The sequence below is a fragment of the Passer domesticus genome, chromosome 13 (genome assembly GCF_036417665.1).
Source record: "Passer domesticus isolate bPasDom1 chromosome 13, bPasDom1.hap1, whole genome shotgun sequence".
Lineage (NCBI taxonomy): Eukaryota > Metazoa > Chordata > Aves > Passeriformes > Passeridae > Passer > Passer domesticus.
In genome coordinates, this window is record NC_087486.1 from 8,891,029 (window position 1) to 8,917,470 (window position 26,442).

At 45.5% G+C, this 26,442-nt stretch overlaps 1 long non-coding RNA gene across 3 annotated transcripts in view; it reads right to left on the reverse strand.

The window, feature by feature from the left end:
• LOC135279929 (uncharacterized) overlaps window positions 1-26,442 on the reverse strand; it is a 38,122-nt gene that overhangs the window by 10,792 nt on the left and 888 nt on the right. For all 3 annotated transcript variants that reach the window (XR_010347071.1, XR_010347070.1, XR_010347069.1), the window contains exons 2-4: window positions 9,504-9,686; window positions 9,197-9,228; window positions 255-783 (exon numbers count right to left, since the gene is read on the reverse strand). This is a non-coding gene — a long non-coding RNA (uncharacterized LOC135279929). The remainder of the gene's footprint in view (window positions 1-254; window positions 784-9,196; window positions 9,229-9,503; window positions 9,687-26,442) is intronic.

The window sequence follows — 26,442 nt, forward strand, 5'->3', positions numbered from 1 at the left end:
ATCAGAACAAGAACAAACAAGTTATGGAAACTGCAGGATCTGCTTCCATACACAGTGTAATTTATTACCTGTTGCATTCTGCTGGTGGCAGGATTATGTCTGTTTTACTGAGTGTCCTAAAGCTGCAGTTGTAAAAAGCAACTGAGTGTAGGTGTGGGGAAGGAGGAACAAATGCAGTAGAGATAAATTGGTTTTCTTTGAACATAACAAGGATTTTTGTCTGTGACAGCAGTGAGATTAAGGCCATGTTTTACCTTGAGTTATGGTCCCTTTTCACCCTCTTGTTGGATAGTGATGCAAATACTGCTCTTCCATATATTGCAGTCTTCTGCCCTTCTCCAGGCTTTCTCAGAAGTCGAATGCTAAGGGCATAACCAGACAGCTTTGCCAGGCTCCCAGGACTTCAAATGCCTCAAGTGAGGCCACACAGTCTTAGAACACAAATTCTCCAACGTTGCCAAACTTTGTCATTCCACAAAATGCCCAAGGAGGGTTAATGCTGTGAGAAAGCTGGGACTGTAACTTTCCCACTAAATGGAGGGGAAAAAAAGAGTTTAACATTGTGTTTGCTGCCAGTACTCAAGCCTGGCTTAAGATGCTCTCCACCTTATCTCCTGCCCTGCACACCGTGGCAGAGGGATGGGCCAGGCTGGAGTGGTGGCTCCACAATCCATGCACAGTGTCAGCAGTCAGGCAGCAAGATGCCACCATGCCATCATCTCCCCAGGCCCCTCACCAGCCTCTGCACAGCAGGCTGCACTCTTCCTCCAGAATCTGGGAAATCTGGAAAAGATTAAAATATGTTCTATTCATTTTCTTACTAGCAAATCCAGGAAAATTCTTTATTTTGTTTCCTGGCAGAGCATGGTTTGTTAAATTATAATTGTTTGCATTTCAAGTAGACTGGTTTTATGGAGAGAGGTTTCTCTACTCCTGAAGGTTGATGGCATCTTCCCTTCTCCTTGTTGCTTGAGGAGAATAGGGAATCTCTATTTCACATCATCTGGCATCCAGCATTTTGCCATGTAGCCCACACACATTGCTGGCTACTGCTGATTCATTTCACATGTAACTTCTCCTCATCCAGTTTGCATAAAGGAAAAACACTGATGTGCAAAGCTTTGGCAGGCAGGGAGCAGAGGGGTACTAGGAGTCACAAACCTTTTCAAAATCTACAGAAAATTTGGTGTATTAATATATATCCCTGCTACACCCACTAAGGGAACAGTCACAAGTCAATCTGAAATCTCTACAATCATGTCCCCATGTACAACCTGTCGGAGGTTGGAACTAGATGATCTTTCCAACCCAAACCATTCTATAATCCTATTCATGAGCATCTTTTTTGAAACAGCCTCTGATTAACAACCTTCTGACAGAAAGGTCCACCCAACTCTCTTCTTGTAGAAGCAATTCCTAGAGCTGATCTTAATCCAAGGTCTTCCACCAGTAGAAAGTTACTGTGTATTAAAACCACATGTATATCTTTGGTAGATTATGTCTAAAAATGCTGGGAACAACAAATATTCACATTCAACCAGTAGCCACCAACTTTGTAATAAATAATTATATAGGAAAACAGGCACAAAAACTTTGTTTACTGTACAGTAAAGCACTCAAAATTACGGAATTTTAAAGTGCATATGTAACATTTGTTAGCTGAAAATCTGCTCTTGAAGTGACATATCCTGGGTTTAGTCAGAGATTCTCCTGAAGTGAACCCAAGGACTGCACATCAGCTAGCAGCAAAAGCAAGCCCTGATGGTCCATTCTCAGTGATGGCCAAGTAAATGCACTAAAGGCTCCCAGAACATACATTGAGTCAAAATGTGGCTGCACAGCTCCAGCTTCACCCAGTCTCATTCTTTGGTTTACACTACATTCACTTCACAGTTCACATTCCTTCAGAGCAGACCAAAAGATCTTCATTGGCAGCACAGCACTCTTTCTGATATTTTCATGAGGTGCTGATGCAGAAAATAATGGTCCAGAGCATAAAAGGAGCCAGAGGCAGCAGACACTTCCCAGCTTGCATATTTTCCATGTGCATTGCACGGCCTGGCCTCTGGAGCCAACTTCTGGGGTAAGCACAGCTCCTCGGGATCCTGTTCCCTCTGGTTTGTGCCACGAGCTCTCCCTCAGGCCAAGGCTTTTTGACTGAAGCTGCCTCCCTTCCTTTGCTGCAGGGCAGGAGGATGAAGCCTGAGGAGCCAGCTTCTGATTCCAGATTTGTAACAGAGCTGGAGATCAGTCAGTGGGATGGCAGAAAATGAGCACCACCCCAACGACACAGAGCCAAGAACAAATCCTTCCCGATGTCTGTGGCCTCTGCTGGTTTCTCTCTCTTTTTCTCAGTCTCTTGGTGAGATACAGAGCTTTGTAAATTTGTGTTGGGATTTTTTTTCCAGGGTCCCCAAGGAGAAGAGACTGGGCAGCAGATACAATCAGCCTGCCATCCATCAAGCAGCTGAGGGAGACTAAGGATTAGTGATCAACCCACAGATGGACAATTGTTCCTTGAACCATCAATATTTTTCATCTTTTGTGAAGCAAGATGCTTTGGGAGATGCCAGCTCTACCCCCCCAAGCAGAGGGCATGCTAAAGGAAGGGAATGAAGCAGCCTGTCCTTGGGGGACAGGGATGTGACACTGTCACAGCCAGGGTGACCTGGACAATGCCCTGGAGAATGAGCTGAATCAAGAAATTAGACTTTAATGCATGCAAAATTAATGGAGAGGGGAATATTTTTTAATCCTTCACTCATGACTGCACAGTGCCCTTTAATGAACTCTCTCCTGAACACAGTTCCCAGGAAACAACTCAATGAACTCAGTCCTGGAAAGAGAGGGGAGAGCACTGATGAACATCTGATCTCACATAGGAACTGGCTAAAAAAATTAAACTTTTTTCCAATGGAGAAAACAATGAACTGTAAAGAATACAAAGTAAGCTGCAGATGATCAAATCTGGAATATTTCACATTATATGTAAGGAGACAAGGTTTGCTAAAGGATTTAACCTTTCCTCAGTACCCTGTCCTACCTACTTACTTTCTCTATTTCCTTTGGATTTCATAATCTTGATAATTTCCTTTTTTGGATGCAAAGAAAGAAGTAATAGTCACATAGGGAAAACTGTATCAAACATAGGAGAGGATTTTTTTCACTCCTGCTGCTTAATAACTTTAGGAATGTGGGTAAAATTATTTCTTTCTCTACTTTAGTTACATTAGAGACACACGTAGATTGGAGAGAGCTCCATTCACCCCATTCCCCAGCATCTTTTTAAACTGCATGAAATTAAAACAAGCTTTATTTTGAGACATCCCCAAAACAGTGCTGAATGCTGACTGACAAAGAGTTAGGTGGTGCTTTGAAAAGCTCTTGGGACCCTCAGAATAACACCTAAAATCAGAGGCATCACCAGTTACCTTCTTCTTCCTGCTGCCAGTGTGGGATTTGGCAGACTTTTTCAGAAAAAGAAACCAAACCTTTGAGCATCCAAAAGCAGCATGTAGGACAGCAGGAACCCACAGAAAGGTAGCAAAAGAGAAAAAGAAGCTGATGCTTCTTAAAGACATCCAAAAAGCCAGAGGGTATCCCAGAGAAAGGCCCCAGGAAGACACTGAAGAGGATAGGAGCAAGCCACAGAAAGGATGCTTCCTTTCTGTCAGACGCAGGCAGGGCAGAACTGGAAGGAAAGGGAGTCCCTTAAAAGCATACTTGAAGGTTAAACCCATTGGATTAATTCCCACCTGTGTAAGAAACAGCTCCCTCTCTCTCCTTGCATTACTGTGCAGGGTGGGTTTTTTATGAGAAATACATCCTAATCCTCAATATTGCTGGCCAAGGAGTAAGGAAAGAGCTCAAATTAAACTCTGCTCCCAGCCTAAGCCAAACCTTGGTGCAGAGGGACTGCATCCTCTGGATGCCACTGCCCAGCCTAACTCCTGGGGACCAGCCCAGCCCCCTGCAATCCCCTCTGAGCAAACCCAGAGCTTTATCCCCCTCCCACCTGGCTGTGGCCCATCAGCACCACTGACCACCTCAAATGCTCCTCTCAGACAAAAAGGAAGGGCTCTGGTGCTGCCCTCCCCACAGACCTTCAGTAGCAGTGGTGGAGTGGGAGCCACAGAGAAACATTCAGTGTGTGCCTTCAAAGCAAAATGTACAGTTGCTGGGTAATTCAGTAACTCCTGGCCTGATTCCTGACAAATGAGATCTGGCCAAGTCCTTCCATGGTGGCACTGAGATGTTAATGAAAGAATTATATCAACAGCTCTCAGGTTGTCTCCTTTATTTATACTAGAATCTGGTAATAGACACAATTACAGTAGATTAACTTTGGCATAGCTTTAGCATAAAAACAACATACCAGGGCCCAATTTTACTCCAAGTATAATATATCTATTGCCCTGCCTGTGTTTCTATTTATTTTGCTTGGACTGACAAACTTTAATTCAAAGAACATAATTACAGCATAACTTGCTGCTAGGTTTTTTCAAGACTATATTATTCACTTGAAGGGAAAGTGAGCTTACTTCTCATTGCGTTTAACGATGAAGGTTAATTTTCTTTGAGTTAAAGGAGTTTGCTTTTTGACTTGATTTCTATGCATTTGGGGCAACCAGCACAGCTGTGAAAACATAATTGTTCTTAAAAATTTCGGGATGTTCATCCTCATTTTCAAAATTGCTTGCTCTTTTGTGTGCTTTCCTAATTTCAGCTCGCTGAAGCGGCCGCTGATTAGCAAGCACAGGTGCAATCCTTCTGGACCGTTCACTACCTCCAGCTCCAGCACTTCCAGCCACGTTCTGCACTGCAGAAAATAGCCTAATTAGAGGCAAAAAGCTGATCTGTTAAAATAGGAGAGGGACCAGCTAGAGAATCAGGGAGAGCTATTTGCCCCATCAGAGTCAATCAAGAGCCTTACATCAGCATGGAGAGGGACCAGGGACCTGCAGAGCACAAGCAGCTCTGTGGATCCACGATGTCAGGAGTGAAAGATTGGCAGTAACCTGTTATTTATGAGCCATTAATATAACTAATAATTGTACAGCAGCAGCATCCCCGGGACCTCACCCCTCTGCAGCCTCGGGGCAGGACAGAGGCTTTTCTCTGTGAATACACGGAGGTGAAGTGATGCCCCTGTGGGGGGGACACACCAGTGAGGCACAGGGCAGTGTCCAGAGCTGTGGCTCTGTGTAATGAGCACATAAATCATGCCTAACGACCCCTGGGCCAGCCAGCCTGTGTGGGGGACAGCGAGCTGGCCCACGCTGCTGTGGCTGCTGCAGAAAGGCTTCAGGTTGCAGTGAGCACAAATGGCTCTTTCACACGTCTCAGCAGATGTTACTCATTTTCTCCTCATCTGACTTTAAGATTTGGCTCCATTCTTTCCCTGTTCCCAAAGCCCATCAGTTGTCCTAGAAACCTCTCCCAGCTCTCCATGGGCAATGGGCTATCCCAGTGTTCAGCAGGGGCTGGCCCATCTGCAGGCATCCCACTCCTCCAAGTCCTCATCTGGATTGCTTCTGTCTTCCCCCCTGAAACTCTGCTCATCTAGTGGCCATTTCCGCTGCTCCACTGCACGTGGTGTTATTCAGCAAGGTGCTTCTCCTCCTGCACAGCCATGAGCTCTCCAAAATACTTAAGGACATTTGCAAAATTTGGATGGAGGTTAGGAATAGCAAGCAGGACCAGATGTTCAGTGAGAAAGACTAATGCTGCACCTCAATAACACAATGTCCAAGGCTCACCCTGGAGCACGGGAGGATGAAGAGCAGCCAGCAGGGACAGTGCAGCTGGTCCTGGGATGGAGATGCACAAGGGCATCATCTGCACAGCCCTGACAGCCACACAGCTTGGCTCAGCAGTCATCCAGGTGAGTAGGAGTCTGTAATTCACAATTCACTTTCCCATATCTATCTTTTAATTTCTTCTACGAATTCTAAAAAAAAAAACCAACCAAAAAAACCCACCAAGATAGCCTCAATAGATGCTTCAAATTTTTTGCCAGGTTGATAGCTTAAGCTGTATAGCACTCTGTAGAGGGAAAAGATAATATGAGCAAATTCTTAGAAATGGATTGCTGACAATACATGTGTGTGTGGTTTAGCTCAAATCTATATACCAGTTGTGCGCCATATGACATAGGAGTCACTCATCAATCTGTAACTCAAGAAAAACATTCCCTATGGATTCTGCTTATATTAAGCACACAGATCACCCAAAGTCACCTGTCACCACCAGCAGGAATTGACTTAAAATAAATCATCAGTGAGAACTGCAGTGCTCAGGGTGGGTGGAAGATCTGATTCCTCTTGGTTCAGGGAGGAAATGTTTGCTTGCCGTGGTACTTGAACCCCCCATGCTCTGGGGACCTTCCCAGCCTGCAGCATCCCAAGCACATTCTCAGCAATCCACAATTTCATGAGCAATCCTGAGATGAAAATGAACTCCACAGTAAGGTGTGTTCATGGGAAATATAATTAAATGTTAACACAGAAGGAGGAAACCATCCATATAAAGGTACATGTTTTACTCCAGCTCTAAGTTCTCCAGAGACAAGTTCAGAAAAGCCCTGACATCCAAAGTAGTAAAATAAAATCAATAAAAACACAGTTAATCAATATGTAACTCAAGATTGCAGCAGAACTTTCACCTGCAGGAAGATTATGAGGTCACTTTGTTATGCCCATGCCTCCACGCCATCAGAAACCAGTGAGGGACAGCACATCCTGCTGTCATCCACGCAGTATTTCAGCAAGGAAAACACTCAGCAGTACCTTGTGGCTGTGATTTAATGAAAAGTTGTGAATATTTCACAAGCAGGGTAGCAGATGTTTGCCATACTCCAATCCAGAAATTAAGAATGCACAGAAGGTGAGCAGAGCCACATACAAGTTCAGAAAATTACCATGTGCAAATATAACTGCTTTGCTCCAAAATCACCAGTTTTTGATTACAACCCTCACCTCTATGTTGCCTACAGAAACTCAAAGAATCATAGAATCATTATGGTTGGAAAAGACCTCCAAGATAATAAAATCCAACCTTTGACTGAATACCCCCCATGCCCACTAAACCATGCTGCAAAGTGCCACATTTATTCATTTTTTGAACACTTCCAGCAATGGTGATTTCACCACTACCCTGGGAAGCCTCTTCAAGTGTTTAACCATTCTTTCAGTGAAGAAATCTTTCCTAATATCCAACCTGAACCTCCCCTGGTGCAACTTGAGGCCATTTCCCCTTGTCCTGTTGCTGGTTGCCTGGGAGAAGAGACCAATTCCTACAACCTCTGTTCCGGCAGCGCGAGCGCAGCCGCGTCTCCCTTGAGCTGTCCTTTTCTCAAGACTAAACAACCCCTCAGCCACTTCCCCCAGGGCTCCTGCTCCAGACCCTTCATCATCTGATCATATCCTGCCACGTTACCCCACCAAGGATCGTTTTTCTGTGGATGCACTTCCTGCCATCCCTGCGGGTGAAGCGCTGGCAGCTGCGGCCCCAGTGCAGGGAAACGCTGCACCAGAGCACTTGGTCTCCAAACAAAATGAATTAAAAGGGAGCCATTTCCCCAAACAGAGGCTGGGGGGAACCATCAGAAACAAATTAAAATCAAAACAACTTTTCGGCAGGAAACAATGGAACAGATGGAATAATATTTATTACTGGAAACTGCTAAACGTGCCAATTAATTTTGAAGGGGCTTAAGTGGATTAAGCACTTTTTTACTAGAAAATATGAAGAAAAAAGTCATGAATCACAGCAATACCTTCAACATTGTCAGTGTATTTTGCTGGAAGCCTTTTCAGAAATCAAAGGAAAAAATAAATCCAAAAAGTCTCAAATTGGACAATAATAATTCTGTTGCATAAATAGTACCAGTGTCCCCATGACCATGCCCAGAAATATTAGGGGGAGGCAAAAACCAAACCATTGTTTCCAAACATCAATTTGGTCATTTTTGTCTAATCCAGAAAAGCATTTGACTGGAGCCAAAATTAGCCATGTAAGCATTTTGTGATGCTCTGAGCACAGAAAGATTTTTTGAGTTCATTTGGATGTTGAAAGCTGTACAGATGATTAAATGCTTAGACAGATCAGTGTGTAATCCAACCCTGTTACTACACAGAGGTAGTATTATTAAAAGTAGGAAATTAGTGAGCATCTTTCTTTGTTTGTCTTAACACAAGAACATGGAAGTCCTTTCCCACAAAAATGTGTAATGTTTAAAATATATTCATCCTACATCCTGTTTTACATGGAGTAAAACATGAATAAAAAATATGAAATAATCCAATTCAATTTTAGGAGCACTTAGGGTGAAGGGTTTTTTTAGTATTTTTACATCCTTGCTTTTATCTACATTGCTTCCTGCCAAAAAGAGAATTGAGAAATTACTTTCTGGTAAGACTAGGAAATCCATTTAATTTTTCCAAAAGGAAATTAAAAATACTTCACAGCACTGAAATTTGCCCACTGCAAATATTGATTTTGCAAAGGGACATTCTCCTTCAGAACTATCCAGAAACATTCTGCTCAGCTCCACTTATCGTCATTGCCTTCCCTTTCTTTCACATTTATATAACACTTCATGTTTTCTTATGCAAAATTGTCATGTTCCTCCCAAAATAGTGCTATGTTTAGAGAGGTTATAAGGAGTAACTAATAAAATTGTGGTTATTTAAAGAGTACAAGATAAATATGACACACACTTTCACAAATAGAAAGCAGCTGGAAGAAAACTAACAGTGTCAGGGTGATGTGTAAACTCCATTTTCCTATCAAAAATTATGGAAACAGAAAAAGAACTGCAAAAAAATTCACTGTTTGCTTAAACTTCCTTAGACTTATTGCTGCTGGTTCTGGTTATGGCTCATACAAGAGACAAATTGCTTTATGTTTCCAGGCATTGCTGTTTGGATCTCACCAAGAGATTTCTGATTTCTTCCTTAGTAGATTCAATCTATTTTCTTTGGCAGATCCATTGCAATTGTGAAAGTATTTTGTCACAGGCTTTCTTTTCTGCTAAGCGACCCAAACCCCTGAGATTTTAACCTGTTTATACATGCTGAATAGTTGCTCAGTGGGAACTTTGGCTCTGTGAGGAACCTAAAACTTTTCACAGAAGAGCATGGTGGTAGCTGAGCTATCTCTGCACAGTCCTTAAACAGGAAATGAGGGGACTCACCTCCAAAAACTGATCCATCCTACAGGCATTATCTGGGAAGGAAGGAGAAAAACAAAGCATAACTTCAGTCTTATCTTGTCCATTCCCACCTGAGGACAGCCCTAAGTTCTAAGCCTTGCCATCGTGCATCAGCCACAGGAGCCAGCCTTGTGGAAAGGGTTAAAAAAGCCCTCAAGTAATGAGACACGAGCTGCCTCAGGGCACTTCAGCTGTTGAAGTGCAGGTGTCACTTACTGAAACCTCACAAAACACAATCTTTTTCCTACCACCAGTACTAAAGCCCACAAGGAATTACTCTCACACTTACAACCAGATGCTGCAATCGACCGCACTCAGAGAACAGCGGGAAGGATCCAACTCATCTCACACTTGGCTTTCCTCAGCCGAGGACATTGGAGCCACTTTGCACTCTGGGTGACACTGGCCATGCTGCAGCAGCACCAAGGATTGCAGAGAAGGAGTTGCCCCTCTCTGTCCTTCTTTCTGTCTCCTACAGAAAGAGGGAAATTGAAAAAAAAATGAGCCAATTTGCTCTTACCTATGGACTCCACCAGCAGCCAAACCCACTTAGTCCTATCCCTTCCTTGTTTATTAAATATTTGACTACTAACTCTCAATGACTCTCCTATAAGGACTTTTTTAAAATATAAACACAGCTCGTGTTCAGGAAACTGTGGCATCGTGGGACATTGCTGATCACCTGCTTTCTCTGGGTGATGCCCTGTCTCCTCTGCCCTCCTTCAAGTGATGAGTGAGGCTACAACATGTATTTAAACCCCAGGGGTTTAAGTAGTGCTGCATCACTGCATGACCCCATGGAGCAATCCATCCTTTTACCCCTCCCTGGGCACCAGCCACAGCAGGGCACAGTGCTGACCTGGGGAGGGAGAGGAGTGCAGGTAGAACACAGTTCAACAGAGCCCCAGCATCCAGACATCCCTCACTGGGCACAATCTGGAGCTTTAATCAGGACTAACATCACTGGTAATCAATAACCCCATTTTCACAGGCCAGTATACCTCCATTTCCAGTCCATTTATACCCCTGTGCCCACGACTTCTCTCAGTTATGTGTACCCCAGGTACAAAGTTGAAATAAATCTTTTCATTTAAAGCAATCTTGATTTTGTGTGTCCTGTGGCCCTTTAGCACAAAAAGCAATTCTGTACTGTGCTCCTCCTGTACTGCTCCTGGCTCATCCTCCTCCTCCCAGGTCATTTGGGAAGGGTGCAGCATCTCAAGCCCAGGTGCCCAACCATGAAATTTTTGGACTTGCTCACAGATGTCTCCCCTGTCCAGAGGAGTGACTCTGTGTGTAATGTTCAAACACCCCAGAAAAACATCCTGTTTTTCTGTATCAGTATCTCCTCACTGGATAAAGTATAAGACAGCACATTTCACAGGAATGAAAGAATTACTCTGGTTGAAAAGGGTAATAATGTCCATCAGCATGGGCTAAGATTCAAGCTGACATTGCTGCAGAGGCAGCAAGACATGAGCTGTTTGCAGCCCACATTTCTTAACCCAAACACACAGCAAGGAGCAGTGAGGAGGAGGAGGAGAGGCTGAAGATACCCTTCACCCACTTCTGCCACGATGGGTGTTGACACCCCCTTTGCTCACATCATTCCCTGTTTTAAAGAAGGACAAATCCACCACAGAAGCCATGAGTCCATGGAGAGAAACAAAGCAACATGATATTCATTTGGCTTAGTCCCTGGAGAGGCCCTGTTTTACTAAATTAATAATCTAGTTAGATCTGTTCAGCTTCAGCTTCTTAAGAAACTAATCCAGACAAGCCCAGAAGTACTAATAACATTTCAGTCTGGGCTTGAAGAGAGATTAGAGAACATTTATTTTGATTCCAATATTTTCTGATTGCTCCTAACCTTTTCCTGCACAAGCATCTAAATGAAGAAATATGAACAAAATGACTAAGTAGTGGGGCTTATGTTGAATTAAACTCCGCTGAGAAAAAAAAATCAAGGCAACCACAGGAAAACTGAACCACTTAACATTCAACAAAATAAATATACAGGAACATGCTGGGCTCTGCATGTAGAAAATTGGAGATTTATAGGTCCATATTTCAAAACTAGTGCAATGAACTCCTTCATCTGCCACTTAAATCTTAGCTCCCGGCTCACCTACAACTTATAGAAAACTGTCAGGCTTGATTTTTCCTGCTTTGATTGTTTTGGAGGGATTTTTTTGATGCCTCAGCATGAGCATGTTGACCGAGGTCACAGAAACCCTCCCTAAGCTGGATTTTTTTTAACCATAGAAAAAACTCAACTTTCTCATAAAATCCTACTTTTCTCCTGAAAGCCAGCATAAATATATCAAGGCAAAGAAAAGTGGGAAGGCTCCGAAATGCAGATCTGGAATTCAGGCTGTGCTGAGTGCTCATGCTGCCCATGCCCAGGCTCAGGGAGAGGGCAGAGTGCCTTGTTACCCGTGGGACAACGTGTGGATGAGGGTGCTTGCGCAGGAAACACCTCAAGGTGAGAACAGCAAGTGGAACTGGCTGGAGAACACACCTTACCCAGGTTCATGGCAGGCAGAACTGGGGCGAGGTGTTTGCTTTAAGCACCAGTGCAAAAAGAGATTGTTGAGAAACTGCCTGAGTGCCACAGCCCAGGGAATCAACACCAGGAACCAGCCAACACACCGTTGCCGCTGTTTGGTCCTGCTCAGATTTATTGGCTGATAAGTGGACCATGCAAGCAGGTATAAAGCTGTAACAAGATTATATGTGAATGATAAGGAGGGTTTGGTCTCTAAGGAAGCACAGGGCAGCCCAGGGAAAGGCTCTGGTGATTAATGGCAGGGAGGCACGGCAGGGGCTCGCACAGCACTTGGCAGCGGGACAAAATGCAAAAGCTGGATGAGGTTGTGTTAGAGACATGAAAACAGAGGTGTGGGGCCAGCTCCACCTGCCCTACAATACAGTGAGATAAATCATGGCTGTCAGCACCCACTGAGCCCTGGGGCTCTCATCTCTCTGCTGACCCTCAGTCGGTTTTTCCTTGGCTGGTGTCTCCTGACAGACCTGCACAGAGGAGCTGCAGCTACTGCATTGCATGGGGACAAACCCACAGTGAGTGAGACTCCTGCATGCCAAAGGATCAAAAGGTTTATTGAGGCCACGTTGATTATGCAAATTTCACCCTGTTTAAACAAATTCAAAACCTTAGAAATCCACAATGGGATTTTTTCTAAGGAATCAAATGGTGTGATTTTTGTCCCCACAAACTCATAGTACAGGACTGAGGAGCACTTTCCAGCCGTGATATAAACATTTCACCTTTGCTTCCTTGTCCCTACATACCTTGTTTTTCACTGGGAAAGAAACCCAGACATATATATATATATGTATACACACACACACACACATATATATGTATATGTTTAATCATGTATTCATAGAATCACATAGGTTAGAAATGCTCTCTAAGACCGTTGAGTCCAACCCTTTACCCAGCACTGCCCACTCCCCACCAAGCCATGTCCCCAAGGGGACACACATCTGTGTGTGTTTTAAATCCCTCAAGGCATGGTGACTCCACCATTGCCCTGGGCAATCCTATTCCAATCCTTTTGGTGAATAAATTTTTCCTAATAGTCAATCTAAATATTATTAATATATTCCAAATAATCTAATAATATTAATATTAGAATACTGTGAGCCTATGTCTTGGAAAACAAATGCTTACTTGTACAAGGAGGGTTCATGCTAATTCTGATTGAATTATATTGAATATTTACATATATAATAGTTTCCAACCTTTGCAAGTCCTTAACACTCCGCCTATTTTTGGATGCTAATTGGCACTGCTAATTTACAGGCAGAGAGAGCAAGACAAATGAGCAGCACACATTTTCCACATTGAGCCACAACCTGGGAATGGAAAGCTGCAGCCCCAGGCTGTGCTCCAGGCTGGGTTTTTCCCCAGGCTCTGTGCTGCCAGCCCAGCATTGTGTGGGCTGGAAATAGCCCCAGGAGCTTCAAGAACCTGGCAGTGACATGGTGGAGACAAGCAAAAAGAGATACAGTGGACAACACCCTGGGAATAGAAGAGGAAAATTCTTCTATAGGGGAAGGAAAGCACAAATACATGCAGAAAAATCCCTTTGGGCTCTTTTTAGTGCCTGCATCCCCATCTCTCTAAAGGAAAGCTCCAGGCACGGCCACAGGCTCTACTTCAAACTCTTGTGGAGGTGAATAGCCAGATGCACAGCACAGCCAGTATCAGACCTTCACATCTCCACGTGCCACAGAAAAAAATCAGTCACACACAGGTGCCCAGCGCTGTCACCTGCAACCCATCAGGTACAAATCCTCTGTTAAGTTAAGCTGAAAATATCTATAAAGTTGAAATATTTATTGGGGGAGAAGAGAGAGACAGTGCAATCCCCCAGCCTCATTTCTGTAAGCACATGGCAAGAACTGCTCACGTTATCAGGTCACTAAAATGTTGCCTCAGTGCAGGATGCCTTCATCATGCCTCAAATAATTGCACATTTGATCTGCTCTAGAGAAGCAAAATTTATGGAGGCATTTAACATTGCTGACATCTATCTTATTATATTATATGGTGTTTTTTAATAAATCAGGCTCCTCACTCTAAGGCACAAGTCTTAACATGAGAAACAAAGAGCTGAGGAAAGACATCCACATGGACTCCAGCTGAGGGCTTACCAAACCCACAGGGTCCTGGGCAACAAGAGCCAGAGATATCAGCAACCCACCCATTGTTATAAACAATGTTTTGACAAAAATTAATACAGAAAGGGATTTGTCAAGTTAGTTTTCCTTCATGGGTCAGAATCAAGGATGATTTATAGTATGTGTCTTGAATGAATTAGGGAAAGACACAAGATTTGGCTGGTGAGTTTGTTAAAAGTATGCACTGAAAAGAACCAGAATATTCTATAGCAGAGTTTCTGCTGATGGAGTTCTGCTGGCTTATATGGCCAGAAGATCTCATAGTTCATACTGTTCAAGACATTCCCCAAACAATGAGCAATACCCTGTTAATTCCATCAGCCCCACATCCAGCAAATTCCACCATGAAAATTAGGGAGGGGACATTGCTATTTCTACTTCTCTGGGTTTTTTTTTTGTTTTGTTTTGGTTTTTTTTTGCTTGGTTGCCTTCTGTCAGTTTTCAAGCAAGCTGGATTAATCAGGGTGACATCAGAGAGCTGAATATTGGTATCTAAACAAGAAATTGGTTCTACTGCATCTCTTTTTTTAGTCCTGGTAAGGAACAGTGCCAAGTAGTCTTTGCATGTCCAGAGAAGGCAACAGAGCTGGGGCAGGGTCTGCAGCACAAGTCTGGTGAAGAGCAGCTGAGGGAGCTGGGGGAACTCAGCCTGGAGAAAAAGGTGACTCAGGAGGGACCCTCTCACTCTCTGTAACTCCCTGAGAGGAGGTTGTAGCCAGGTGGGGATCAGCCTCTTCTCACAGGTAAAAAGTGACAGGACAAGAACAAACAGCCACGAGTTGTGCCAGGGGAGGTTCAGGTTGGATACAAGGAAAAATGTCTTCACCAAAATGGTTATCAAGTCCTGGCACAGGTGGAGTCACCACCTCTGAAGGGATTTAAAGCTGTGCAGATGCATCACTGGAGACATCCCTTGGGTTTAGTGGTGGCTTTGGCAGTTCTGGGGAAATGGTTGGACTCAATGATCTTAGAGGGCTTTTCCAACTTAAAGATTTTATGGTTCCATGATTCTAACAATTCAAAGCAAGAGCTGGGCCTGTCAGAAGGCCAGGAGAGAACGTGAGGATCCTTTTGAAGCACACACTAAAACACATGCCTGCCCTGTCCTGCCCTGTGTGGACTTGAGGGGTTGGGCTCCCTGGGTTGGTGCAGGGGTAGGATCTCCCCACCATGGTCTGGGCATGCAGGAGCAGACCCAGCTGCTGCCTCAGTCATTAGGATTATTGTAACTTGCACCACAGTTGTCATTTTGCTTCTTTCCACTCCAACTTTTTTCTCCATAAGTGTAAATCCAGCTGCCTTGCCCTGAAAGTTGTCTCCTAGCAGCAAAGAACAGAAGCTAAAGAATGCTAAAGGGCAACTTGTTTTATCATGCTCTAGCTCTAGATGGATTTGTGCAGACAGAAGCACAAATTGCAGTTTAAAACAGTGCTTGTTGGCATCAAGAAAGAAATTACTGCACCTTTTTCACCATCTATTCTCATCAGCCAGATTATCTGCAACTCCAAGTTGCATCCAACCAAATTACACATGAGGCCAGGGATGAAGTACAGGACTGTGATGGAAATCCCTGGTGTGTGTTATAATCAGAGGACAGAGGTCAGCCCAGAGGGGATGAAAGTTAATATAACAGGCTTTGAAAGCAACATAGGTATGCTACACCTGCTGCTGACACAGGCTGCTGCTTCTGCACCCAGGGTTTACAAAACAAGCAAAAGAGAAAATTCCGAGAAACACCCTGAAACTTCAAATACCCTTAGACAAAATCCTGGGGTTGAACAGAAGGGTAAGGAGATGGTTCCTTAGCTTGAACTGGAACATTTTAAGATATTTTTTAAGAAAAACAAGTCCATTCTGTCCTACACATACAAGTCAAATTAATAATAACTTTCTTATCTGATATAACCCTCCTGACCAGCTAGCATAATCATGGATACAAGATCAGGCCAGTGTTGTGGGAAAGGCAAACCTGTCCTGGATTTTTGCTTCCTGCATCCAGCCTTACCCGATAGCTTACTTGGAGTGATTTACATGCCAAAGAAATTAATATGTTGGGTACAACGTGGGTTTGTTTGGGTACAAACACATCTAAAGGCTGCGTGGGCTACTTCTCATACTTAGAAACTTTATTTGCTCTTCAAGAGCATTAAAGAATCCAATTTTCACTTCCAGACAGCATTTCCCAGGCGACTTTCTTCCGCTGCCCCGCTCCGGTGAGGAACATCAAGAAGCACGGCAGACCTTTGAAGAACTGGCCAATAATTTCAACATCTCCTTGGCAAAAACAGACCCTGCAAGGCAGCTGTCCCACCTGACAGCTCTGAGCAGAGGGGTGGGCTGTGCAGGGAGCAGGGGCACAGCTGCATTCGCAGCAGAACAGCCTTTCCCAAGCCAGGCACTAAATGCAATTAGAGAGAACAGAAAATCCAAGGATAAGATAAAACAAAACACGTTCAAAGTCTGGAAGCAGAGTGTGGGGCAAGGCTGGGATTGTTTGGAGCTGGCCTCCTTTCTGCTGGCACCCACTGCTTGCAGACATAGAGAGCAGTGCAGTTTAAAAGCTTTTTTTGTTGTTGTTCTCCGTATCCATGGGGAGTTTCATTTTTGGAGTTTAACCTTCAAAAGGTTAAAGCCAAGGTATTCTTACTGCTAAAATGTGGCTCCTTTGTCACCAAAGTGCCATATCTATGGGAAGTTTACTGTGCCAAGGGGAAGAGACACTGCCTGGCATAGCCAAAGTCACTGCTGGGGGAAAGAAAAACCCATTTAGACACCTGGAAGGGAAACATGCCTAATCTAGCAGATATCACCAGCAAACATATGCAAAGTACCAGAGATACAAATGCTAATGAAGAATTTATGAAGGTAAAGATGTTCATTAGAGAGACATCGGTCTCAAGAAACTCTGACAGTAGCACAAGGACAAATCATTCATCTTAGCTCTGGCAGCAGTTGCCTGCTACCAGCCAAGTGGTCAGGACATGAGACCAAGGGCTTGTACACCAGGGGGAGGAGGAAAACTGGGGTGATTGTGCACTCCCAAAGAGGAGGTGACTTTGGCAGCAGTGTGTGGCTACAAAAACCTTGAATCTTTGCTCATCAGAATCCAGTGCTGGCTGGAGTCAATCACCAACCCACCAATGGTGCCCCAAGGACCATTTACCCAAGAACACGGAAATTCTCTTTTCAGCCTCCAGTGCAAGAGTTTTCCCATTGACTTCCACCTGGGCAGAGGCTTGGAGGTTGCAGAAGACAGGGAGTGTATGACCCATACAAAGCTCAGCAATGAGCTGGAGCTATGGAGTGGGCACAGCAAAATGCTTTAAAAGAAGAAGAAACAAAATCACAGCCCTAGGGAAGTACAGGAATCAGAGCTACTGCTGGAATGACAACTCATAGAAAGTACTTCTTTCTCTGAGGGCAAGTCACTTGGGACACAAAGAGCCAAAGCCCACAGTTAACCTGAGGTGCCAGAGAGGATCTGCTGGATCTGCTTTAAGGCATGAGGACTGTGACTCCAGAAGAACCATTGAAACTTTGGAAGGATAAGGTGGAGATCCTTTTCTCTGTCTGCATCTGCCACACTGCTCCATGAGCAGCCTGGAGAGGGGAGGTGTGTGCAGCTGATCCTCCCTGAGGTGCTGGGAGCAATCCTGTGGTGTAGCTGTGCCAATGTCCCTGGACTTACAGCTCCAATAACCCGGCCCTCCAGCCCTGTGGGAAGCCACACCCTGGCAGATGCCACAGCTCTGTGTGGTTTCTGAGAGCACCAGGGGAGGGGACATCCAGCAGTGTCCCACCACTTGTACCTGAAATGGATTGCTTCCTTTTGAATCCCTGCGGGTTTCATCTTTGCAGTCATGAGTTATCCAAATCTGTTAAAAAAATAAGGGAATATTTGATCCCCTGAAGGGCAAATTTCCCAATTCACCATATGAAATAAGCTGTAGAGCAGCAATTCCTTTGATTTCTCATTTCCTTTTATTTTTTCCATTGATCTCATCACATTCTCTCATTGTCTCATCTTATAGAGCAAGGCAAGAGGACAGCTAATCTGTTTTCCCTCTGTTCTTCCTAATGTCTTCTTGATTGAAATTCATGTTAACTCTTAGGCACCCTGATCTCTGAGACTATCCATAAAGCCACATCCACATCTAGAAAATTCTGAGACTTCTCTTCCAAGCTACTGAGCTCTGGGGAGCTCTCAGGAATGGGACAGATACTTGTATAATCCTTAGGAGCTGAGTTTCTCCTAAATTTTCCTTGGGAGAGTGCATTGATCTGACGCAGGGGATGAAGAAGGACAGAGGGGGACTTCACACCCATCTTCTCCTTCTAAAGATGAGCTGCTAGTGCAAAGTCAGCCCCATCCACAATGGGAGCTACCTTGGGTGCTGATCCTCTCCTGCAGAACTGAGGTTCCAGAGCACTGCTGCTGCCAAATCACTTCAGCAACAGCTGCCTGCCTTTTCAGAAAGAGCCAACTGCCAGGAGAGGCTGCCAAAGGCCTTTGGAAGGGATCACAAACCAGACATATTTTTGTCCTTGAGAGTGAAAACGGCAAAGCCCCTGTTTGGGGAGGACACCTCAGGCAGCCTACAAAGAGCAGGGGCTGCACCACCAGTTTTCCAGTCCCCAGTCCCAGCCCCATGCCATCACTGTCTTTGGCATTTATAGACTTTATCAGCCCTGTCTAGCTGATTTCTCATTTAATTTCCACAACAATAAACCACTTTTTCTTCACCACATCAGTTTTGCAATGTGCCATCTTCATGTGATTCTTTTTGGATTGTTAATAAAAACCCCAAGAAGTTCACTTCTACCTACTCGGGGGTATGACAGTGCAGCAAAGCACAGCATGGATTTTCTGTGTTTTAGCTGTTCTTCATGCAGGCACCATCAGCATGGCCAAGCAGGGCGGGGTTAGCAGGGTGTAACAAGGAGGGGGATGCTGCACAGTGGTCCCTGCTCTTCCCTTGCTGGTCTCTCCTTGTGAAAACCTGCAAGCCTGGCCAAACCACTCTGCTGCTAGGGAGTGATGAGCTCCAGAATATTTGCTGGCAAATTGGGCCTGTGGAGTGCTTGGCCCAGCTCTTTTGCAGCCCACCCAGACCACACATGAAGAAGAGATGGGTGGCAAGGCATGCTCACAGTTGAGCATGTAACCAGGTGGAAAACTTGAGAAAAGTGGGCAAATCCAGCCTGAGGGGAAGTTCAGAGAGATGAAGTCCCTACTGGTTATACCACTGCCAGGAGAAGTGCGCAGCTTGTCTGTAGCAGTAGGATGTCTCTTGGTTTGCTTGCAGAAATTCTGGTTTATTTGCAGAATGAACTGATTTTCTTAGGAACACTATGCATAACAACTCCCACTTCCCAAGTGCTATGGTAATTAAGCTTTTATCCGAGCAGATAAAATAATTAACATATTTATTACTCAGAAGAGAAAGATCTTTTTTTGATTGATTGCAGCCTACTAATGTTTCATCAAATATTCAAAGTCTCTATTGTTAAGCCATTAATTTTATTTATTTTTAAAGACACTACATATGTTTCCTATCCCAAGGGGAGGGAAAAAAATCAGTGTATGAAAAATTCCCATCATTACTAACACACAGCTCAGCAGAAAATGAACAGAGATAGGGAGCACCCTTCCTGTCTGCAGCAGAGCAGGCTTCATTAAGCTTGCAAAGGATTTTTGCACATTACAGAAAGCACTGAGGGGGTGGGAGAAGCCCTGCAGAGCCTTGTGGGCACCTACAGATGTCGTGGCTTTGTGCCCAAGCCAGTCTCAGTGCGCTGCTGTGCTTGGTCCTGGCACTCCCCTCCTTGCAGGCACCCCTCTCCAGTGGCACGCCAGGCACTCCTCACATCACCAGAGGAGAGGCTGTGAGAGGATTTCCCCCCATACCTGATCACTGCATTATGATCATTGTTAGCTAATGGCTTTAATTCTTGGTGCTGGGCAGTTTTGTTGCTGTGGTTACTCTGTGGGCAAATGTAAACAGCTCCCAGTCACCAGGAACAAGCACAAAAACAAACAAAGGCTGCCAAGAAGATCTTCCGTCGAGTGCTGTATCCACACACCCACAGACTTTTGGCTGTTGGGCTTTTTGGAAAGATGAAGCCACACGTCCAAAAGAAAAAGATACCAGAAGCCACCAGAGAGAATAACCATAGAATACATCAAAGTAATCCTCATGTCTTCCCAGAAGGGCAGTCACACCTTCCCAGTCATTTCCTCATGTGTGGGATCCCCAGGGCAGCTCCATGCCTGGATGCCACCCCTGGGTTATGAAGCAGGACTTGAGGTGCAGCAGAAAGCTGGATCTGACACCCTGCATGGCTCTGACTCTGCAATTTTGTATGTATCAATCCTTTTATGTCTTCATCTTTTTGCTTCAAAAGCCTTCCTAACAGACAAGGGAAAAGACCTTCACTGCAGCACTTTGCAGAGGGCCTTGGAGAGCTGTAAAGACGTCCCTAGCACCAGATCTGCTCTCACTACTGCAGTGTCCATCACCCCAGAGTGGCAGCAGGGCACACAGGCCCTGCTCCTGCCATTGTAGGTCATGGTAAATGGCCCCATGCACACATTGTTCAGTTTCCTTATATTAGAGCCCATAAAACCATTGCAACGTGGACACTTGAGCAGGGTCCTGCTCAGCAGCTCTCCCAAGGGACTCTCATCCCATGGAGCCAGTGCTGGGAGCAGATGTGCTGAAGCATTTTCCTGCCATTCGTGGAAATGTTTGAAATTATGCCCAGTTCTAACAAGCTGCAGAAAGCAGAAGTGTCCAGAATGGGTTTTCTCATGCCTGAGCATTTGTGGATCTTGCTGTCACCACTCCCCACCTGAGCAAGCACTCACCCGGGGCTGGATTAGAAACTTTTCAGGTGTTGATCTCATTGGGTCCTATTGTCTTGCAAAAATAAAACACCTTGTGGTGTTTTACACTGAACCTTGTCGTTCAGTTTTCCACATTCCCTTTTGAAGATGGATGGCTTGGCAGCAAAGCCACTCCTTTTGAAGAAGTGGCATCAACAGCACAGAGAGAAATTGCCTGTAATTCACTACATACAGTGACACCCTATTCTGCTCCTAAAGCCTTTCATTGGAAAAGCTGGAACCCACAGATGACCCAAAACTACACCCATACAAACAGAGGTGTGATCAGCAAATCGGAATGGCACATGGTGTTTCCAATCCTGGGGCAAAAAGGAGGGTTTTCCTTCCGATTGCTGATGTGTTTTCCAGTGCTGTGATGTTCTAACTGCACACCTGGGCACTAACACCATGTCCTCACCCCAGTTCTCATCTGACTCAGGAGTTAGAAAACAATTGGCACAGGGAGAACACACAAACAAGGACAGGGCCCATGCCATCCCCATCCTTGTCCCAACCATTTCTCATCCCATACAACACCATGGAGACTTCTCAAGGCTTTGGCCAGCACTATCAGGAATGTGAGTCAGCCAGATCAAACAAATTGCCTTTCTTACCTTCACATTATTCCCTCTACATTACAGCAAGCATGGGGTGGATGCTAAAGAAAGCCACCCATCTCATTGTGTGATTAAGCACAAAATAAATACCTAGAGCCAGTCAAGATGAAATGCCTGTTAACAAAATTGTGTAAAGTGTAAGCTGTGCTTGCACATAAAAACCAATGGTACATTGTAACACACAAGGAAATGAGTCACTAGGAAATTAAACACAATTTACTATTTTCTCAATGTTACAAGTCACAGTTGGCATTAATCCTTTTGTGCATATCTAGAGGTGACTCTCTAATCACACACACAAAGAGCCAGTTCTCCCTTTTGCCATTTTATTGCAGCACTTTTTAATGATTCATGACAAAGAGCTTCAAAGAGCTCCAAGCCATGACAACAGTCCCAGATCCGACCTCCTTGTTCTCATTTCAGCAAAAAATCCTCCTTGGTGAATAATTTAGGTTTAGGAAGAGAGCTGCCTTAAAACTATTCCCAAGGGAAGAAGTAGTGTCTAGAATTTAATCTCATTATGGAAATAAAAATAAAAATAAAATATCAAAAGAACACAGTGACTGCAACAACAATGCAAGCCTTATTTTGCAGAATTCATCCGTTGTGAAACTCCACAGAAGGGAACACAGCTGTTTTCCCTGAAATATGTTTCATGTTTCAAGAGACCAAAGATGAAATCCAAAGCTTTGCCTTTCAACTTATGATAGATAAATACATGCAAGGATGACACAACTACTGTTCAGGCTATTGAGGAAAGAAAAATGTCATTTAGGGCTAGAGGTGAAAACATGGGCTTGACCACAGGCTGCAACACATCCTCCTCTAAGTTCAGCACAGTGGGAGCAGGCTTGCAACAGCCTCCCAAAATCTGAGGCAATTCACCCCTGACTTCAAGCTTGTAATCGAGTTTTATATTTCCTCTGTTGCAAGGGCTGAGGGCTCATACAGAATGGTTACAACACCAAAAAGGCACAAAAAAGGAAGTGCAGCACCTAGAAGAAAAAAAAAAAGCATACAACATGCATCACATCTGTACACCTCCACCTTAATGCTGAAATTTCTAGTGAGCATTTAATTCCTCCTCCAAATTGCTGACATGATATGCAGGGATTTTGCCACTTCACTTCTAATGTTTAATCTTCTCCTTGACGAGCTGATAGGGATATTCTTAGACATTAAATTCAGATGAGCCATTCACAGTTTGCCTCAGTTTCATGGGCATTTTGCAAAGATTTCTCACCATGACAAGCACCTTCATCTTCCCTCTATGAAACACTACGGTATTTGGAAGGACAGTTAATCCAAATCATAGATTGCCCTGTGCTTGAAATAACCAGCATATCCAAAGCCAGCTGAATGCTGAAACATTTCTGACAATGGGGATGGCTGTCATAGTGTATATCCTGGGATGTAGATGAGCACCTAAAGGACACTGTGTGTGCTGGCTTAGGAAGTTGTGGACCTTCACAGCAGGAGGAAAAGCCTCACCTAAGGTCAGGTCAGGGCATGGAGCCCACCCAATCTTGTTTGAGCACAAAGACACAAATGTCCTTGCCCTGGCAGATTTAACAGCTCTTCTGGAGCCCTCCCATTTTGCCACCACAACTATTTATTTTGGGAGTGAACTGCCCCATTCCAGTAGCTCCCCTTCAAAGGGCAGTGTGCATCTGGGGGTTGTCCCCGTGTCTACAAGCATAAATATTTTGCTCCAGCACAGTTACACATTGCACTCAACAATGCATGATTTCAGCTTCCAGGTGGACAAAAATGGTGAGGATTTTGCTTCAAATGGTAGTCCCTTTGCTAAAACTCTTTTTTTTTTTTTTAATTTAGGAGGAGACAACCACTCATCCATGCCCTCCATTTCACAAATCACTCTTCCAGGGTGACAAATCACCTCTGGTCCCTCTGGGCCTCACCCTCAGCAGCAAAGCCAGGCTTCAGCCTGGGTTTGCTAGAGAGCCTTATGCTGGAGCAGAAACCTGAAAAGATCAGAGGATGAGATGAAATGAGAGTCCTTTCAGCAGCAACAATGCCCCCCTAATGAGCCAGACGAGCAGGTGACACGCTCTGTGCACAGGTACAGTGCTGCTCCCCTGGGGACACACGGCTCTCTGGGCATGTCCCATCTGCAGAGCCAAGGACAACAGCAGGACCCTGGTGACTGTGTCTGCTCTGAAACACTTCCTTTGTGTGGGGCAAAACCCAAGCCCTGATCAATTACTCTGTGACTGGGTGGCTTTGTGAGGTCTGAAAGAGATGCTTCAGCCGCTTGCCCTGTGCTCACCTGGCCAGCCCTCCACAGCCTGTGGAGCACTGGCTGCTCATCAAAATGCATTTGTGGGGCTTAGCAGATCTGCTGGAGATAACCCAGGCACTCCACTGAATGCTGAGCAGCTCAGCATATGATTGTATAAAGAAAATGTATCTGAATTATCAGAATTTCTTTTGGGATAGGACTGTAGTGAATTCCATATCTGTTTCCTTTTACTCAAATCATTTGCTAAAACTTCTTCTGTGATTGTCATTTTAAGACAGAGCAGGTGTCAGAGACAGCTGTACACGGCCACCAAAATCTGTCACACCAGGCAAGAGGCACCTTTGAGCTCTCAAAAATAATTACTGTCAAAGCCAGCTCCTGGCATAAAGACACTGAACTGCTTGGGCACACAGTGAGAGTCACCATATGTGTACACACACCTCAAATACATTCATTTCTACATGAAATTTGGAACTAAAACAGCAGTTTCCTACTCCATACTTAATAAACTTGGCTCTTTCAGCATGAGAAGAGTCATACAAGAAGATGGGATTCACTTGTGGAAAGCACGAGAATTTCCTTTAATTTTTCTCCAGCCTGTACATGAGTTCCCAGGTTTGGGGAAAGTTCAAATTGCCGTCAGCTAAAGCTGCACCCAAATTCTTATTAGCAGAGGGGGAGGGAAAAAGATTTTTCCTGACCAAAACTCTCCCTGAGGCTGTTCCTGCACACAGTGCAGAGAAAGCTGCAAGGAGGGAATTACCCTAAGATGCAGCAGGGAAGGATTACAGCTCTGGACGTGGGTGCTTTTCAGCCAATTCTCCCTTGTGCCCAAGGAGCATCTTCACCACCAGCTGATAGTATTCTGAAAAAAGCCTTTTGTACTCTCCTTGGGGTTTGGGGGTGGGTTTTTGTGGGGTTTTTTGTTTATTTGATTTTTTTGTTTTGTTTTGTTTTTTGTGTAAGAAATTGAGACTTTATTTGGAAGGTTTGAACTGAGACCTTCCATACCTCAGCTGCCTGTTTTCATCCCAGGCTCTGGAACAAACCTCTGTCTTGAGTGCTACTGGCATTGAATAACCAAACCATTCCTAGCAGGGCACAGTGAGAGCCGCTGGAGCTGGACTAGAGTACCAAAAGTACCAAAAGGACAACAGAAACTACACCATACCTTCCCCCTCCACTCTATTGCACCAGCAGCAGTCTCACCCCAAGACAGGGCTTTCACCCCAAAAGCTCTGTGCCATGTCAGCCAGTGCCTCCAGCCTTGTCCCTGCTGCACAGCCCCTGGCGCTCTCCCATGGCAGGCAGGGCAGGGCAGGCAGAGCAGAGAAGGGCAGGGCAGGGCAGGGAAGGGTGAGCAGGGTGGGCAGGGCAGGGCAGATCGGGCAGGACACACAGGGCAGAGCGGGAAGAGCGGGCAGGGCAGGCAGGACAGGGCAGATTGGGCAGGGCAGAGCAGGCAGAGCAGAGCAGTGTGGACAGTGCAGACAGAGTGGGCAGGCAGGACAGAGTGGGCAGAGCAGGCAGGGCAGGGCAGGGCAGGGCAGGGCAGGGCAGGGCAGGGCAGAGCAGGCAGGCAGGGCAGTCAGAGCAGGGCAGGATGGGGCAGAACGGGCAGCGCAGAACGGTCAGGGCAGGGCAGGCAGGGCACGGCAGGGCAGAGCAGGGCAGGGCAGGGCAGGGCAGAGCAGGGCAGGGCAGATTGGGCAGGGCAGGGCAGAGCAGGGCAGGGCAGAGCGGGCAGGGCAGGGCAGGGCAGTCAGAGCAGGGCAGGGCAGGGCAGAGCAGGGCAGGGCAGATTGGGCAGAGCAGGGCAGGGCAGATTGGGCAGGGCAGGGCAGATTGGGCAGCGCAGATCGGGCGGGCTGTTCCCGGCACGTCGGCACGTCCCGCATGCAGCCAGGGCCAGAACGCTGCAGCTGCCTGCGCACAACGTGCAGCCTGTGTGTGGTAGGGCTGTACTCGCAGCCTGCCAACACCCGGGCCGGGAACGCAGCGGGATGGCCGCTGCCAGTGGGAGCCGGCAGGAACGAAGCCATGTGGGAAACTTAAAATGCAAGTGGAGCTGGGAGTGCGTGGCGAGCCCTCCCCAGGCGCTGCCCGGGCTGGCAGGGCGGCTGCTTTCGCTCGGCTCTAATAGCGGCAGGGTGTGCGAGCGGGGCTGCGAGCGGGGCTGCGAGGATGCGCGGACCCGCAGAGGCGTTTGGCTGCGGCGCGTTTGGAATAAATACACTGCTGTGAAGGCGATTAGACCCCGCTCTGATCTCCACCCGTTTCATTTAGACAAAAAATCTGGAGTCTGGATTTGAAGATGCGCTTTTTGCTGTTTCTGAAATCAGAAACAGACTCTGCAAGGGAGGAGGAACATCTATTTACATCCGTGAAGTTCCCGCGTGTTGCTACCCTGTTCTTCACGGAGCAGAATATCGTTCGAGTGTTCATTAAAGCAAAGATAAACCGAGCTTGTTTTCTGAAACCTTCCCCATGCTAAACACGCCCAACAACGCTTTTGGGAATATTTTTCCCAATTTGATTCACTGAAATTTCCTTTAGATTTAGAAACATGATAAAGCTAGAAAAATTAATATTTAAGTCAATCTGTGGCAAAAGGTGGCACCCCTTCCCAGGTGAGACTTCTCCAAATCTTATTTCCAAGGTTCCTGGGAATCTCCGCGGAGCGCGGGCATCCCCGGAGCGCTCACAAGCGGATGGTTTCCAGCTAACAGCCCCATTCATACAAACACACACA